At 39.5% G+C, this 3,594-nt stretch overlaps 1 pseudogene; it reads left to right on the forward strand.

Annotated features, from left to right (window-relative positions):
• Window positions 1-959: 959 nt before the first annotated feature.
• Window positions 960-1,352, forward strand: LOC112929864 (TP53-regulated inhibitor of apoptosis 1 pseudogene; annotated as a pseudogene).
• Window positions 1,353-3,594: the final 2,242 nt, after the last annotated feature.

The raw sequence follows: 3,594 nt of genomic DNA on the forward strand, positions 1-3,594 counted from the left end.
TTCTACTCTCTTCTTGTGCCAAATAAATATATGAATATGGTAGAGATCCATTTACCTTCTTTCTCTTTTATTACCACTGTTAGGGAGTACTTGTCTTCATGCCAAAGGCATTATGAGCATAAGAAGAAATAGAACTGAGTGTCTTGGTGATTCATTCCCTCCCTTTAAAAATTTTTTTTTATTTATATTCAATTTAATTAACATGTGCTCTATTATTAGTTTCAGAGGTAGAATTCAGTGATTCATCAGTTGTATATAACCCCCAGAGCTCATTACATTACATGCCCTCCTTAATGCCCATCACCCAGTTCCCCCCTCCCTCCAACAATCCTCAGTTTGCTCCCTATAGTCAGTCTCTTATGGCTTACCTCCCTCTCTGTTTTCATCTTATTTTATTTTTCCTTCCCTTCCCCTATGTTCATCTGTCCCTCCCTTTTGATAACTTAGCAAGGAATTAGTTCAGTGAGAATAGGTTGATATTGGAGTCTGAGATCCAGAGGCTCCTCCTTTTCCTACTGAGGCCAATTCCTCTAGCAGGGAATTTACACTTGAACACTTCTATCCCCAAGGCCCCTTTAGCTGAGTCCATGCAGCCAAGCTAGGCCCAATCTAAAACCTACCTCTATTGGGATTGTGAAAATTTGGAGGATGATAGGCACTCTCCTTTTTTTGCTTGAAAGTTTTTCTTTTTTTAAAAAAAAATATTTTTATAGCTATACCATGTGGTACGTGTAACCATACCCCTTTTTTTCCCCCCTTTTGCATAACAAAGCCAATCCAAAAAATATGACGAGAGGCACAAATATAAATAAGACCAAACAAGTCTGGTAGAAAAAACAGCATGGGCAGAAACTAATATAAGATAAACGATGATGCTTGAATCATAAATCCTATAATATCCACAATCAAGGAGCATCCAGATTTTGCTTCAAGGCTTCCTTTGAGAAAAGAATTAGGGCATGAATAGTGTAGGGGAGGCCTGCACTGACGTGAAGCACAACCAACCAGTGCTTCAATAGCTGGTTTGCCAAGAAGCTCCTTAAGGGGGATGGCTCTGGAGACCCCTGCATTGACCTCTTCAAATGCTATCGCAGTGTATTCAGAAAGCAATAAAGGAGAAGGAGATTCCCATTGAAGGACTGGAATTCATGGCCCATGGCAAAGAAAAGCCTGAAAGCTCTTCTTGAACTTGACAGTCACCTTGAAAATAGACTCCTCCAATCAGGAAATTGAGGACACTGGATTTCATCAATTAAGGCTGTGAAAATAGCCATTGATTTGATGAGGAGTTTAGGAGGGAATTTTCTTTTCTCCTTGATTTCCTCTCACTTGTAAAAGATGATGAACCATCACTCTTTGCTTTGAGACAACTTCTCACTTGTGCTGTGGCACCTTGCGGGAACCTCACCTGCTAAAACTGAATGATTTTTTGGGATTATGGTTCCAATACTTGGTCTAGGATCAGCTTTAAATATCCTTTGTGTGTAAATACTGATAATCTTGTCAGGATGATCAGGGTTGCCTGGCCTTTTGAATTTGCTTCAAAGGGCATTAGGTAGATTGTACTAGGGTTATTACTATTCATGGAAGCAACTGGTTAGGATCTCTCTTCTCTCAGGGAGCTAAGGCTCTGAAAAGGGATTCCAGCACAATGGTTTTAATCAATGCTTGGGGGTACGGTTTTATTTTTATACAACAATTTTTAAGATTGCTGGTGGACTGGGTTAGCCAAGAGGAAGACAGCCTTAAGAGTGCCTTGCCTTAAAAGGTGTCAGATTTCTGAGTAAGGTGTGAAAGCTTGAAGAATGTTGCAGCACACACCATTTCAGAGCTCATAGTATAGTTTAGGAATTAAGATCTTTGGAGTAACAATGGAATAAGATCCTAAATTGCAGAGATTTGCTGTTCCCAGCTTTCAGCCCAAGTCAATTAATTAGGTCTACCTATATTATCATAAAACTGCCAAAACGCTGCATCTGGTTAAATGGGACAAGAGTCTGTTTTATTTGCCTTGTGTACCCACCCTGCCCTGCAATGTCTATAATCATGAAGACGGAATAAATTGTAACATTTAGTTTCAAAAAAAAAAAAAAGAATTTACTCTTTCTTGAGGCTGATACTGAAGATGATACAACCTATTCGCCATCATGTATCTGCGTGTCTGTGTTCTTGCCTTTAGAGCTTCAGAGAGTAAGCTTATCCTTCTTCCAGTTGACCATCCTTCAAATATCTGAAGATAGTTTTCATATCAACATCCACTCTCGACATTCTTAATAACTCCAGTTGTCTTACAGCTACAAAGCGCCGTGGATACAGGAAGGAAAGACCTCTTTCCAGTGAGGACCTGAGCGATATTAATTGAATGAGCAGCATTTGCCTTCAAGTTGAAAAACATTTCTATAAATGAAGGCAAAAGGAGGGTTACTCTGGGTGGAGTGAGCGGAGAAAGCAAAGTTTATATTTGTAAAAGTGAAGATTAAACATGTCACCAGCTCAGCAGAGGGATTTGCAGAAGAACAGTGAGACAGTGTAGATTAAGAGCACAAACTCAAGTTTGTAGTACAGATCATTAGAAACCGTGAAACAGTTTTAAAGAGAAGAATGACATGATACAAGATGTGCTTTGGGAACAGTATTTGGGTGTAGAATGGAACCTAGAGAGAGGAGAATAATTAAGAGGTTATTATGGAACTCTAAATGGGATGTAACAAATGCCTGAAATAGAAAAATGGTGGGAGGTATGATAAGAATAGGTGAAATTGCAAGATACGGTGCAGAAATAGAATCACCATTCATAGCACTATCATATCTGTCTCTTTTCTTTATGTTCATATTAAGAAATCACTGTATAAGAGCTGTAGCTTATAGACGTCTACAAGCGCAGGGTGGTGAAGCAGGAAGCAGCTGTAGAGTCACACGGGCTGTATTTCTCATTTCAGAACTGTTGCTATGCACAAATTATTTTGTAATTTGCCTAGTCTATAACACGAAGTAATAAAGTGTGGCGGTGCCTGGTACAATGACACTAACTGTTCTCTCCTGTCCTTTTTTTTTTCTTTTTTTTTTTCCTGATTTCATTTCTCAAGAAATTTTGCCAAGTTGCGTTGGTGTGCTAGAAAATATATTGGTGATAAAAGCCACGGAACTTGAACACAGGGTACGCAGAGCCCACTGTGTGAGATACACAAGTGTGGTAGACTGTATAGCTCACAATTACTGCTTCTATAAAAAGGACCCTAGGACCCAACCATTGTCACATGACCTGCAGAGACTCTCTCTAGGAATCTTTTCCACCCCATCGACTTCGAGAATGTGAGCATACGTGATATGTGCCATCCCTGAAAAGTTTTAGGAAGCATTGCCTGGTTCGACTATGCCTTTTTCCTTTCTGCCATGAAAAAGACACGTCGCAGAAGTAGATTACCCCTGGAACAGAGGGAATTCATGAATCAGAGCCGCAGTTTTTCCTACAGTTGCTGCAACCAACATGTGATGCATGAGAAATAGACCACTAAAATTTAGGGAATTTTGTTGCTGCGGCATAACCTAGAAGATAATAATAACAATCACAAATATAAAAGTGTGTGATATAGA

This window comes from Vulpes vulpes, chromosome 7, assembly GCF_048418805.1.
Source record: "Vulpes vulpes isolate BD-2025 chromosome 7, VulVul3, whole genome shotgun sequence".
Lineage (NCBI taxonomy): Eukaryota > Metazoa > Chordata > Mammalia > Carnivora > Canidae > Vulpes > Vulpes vulpes.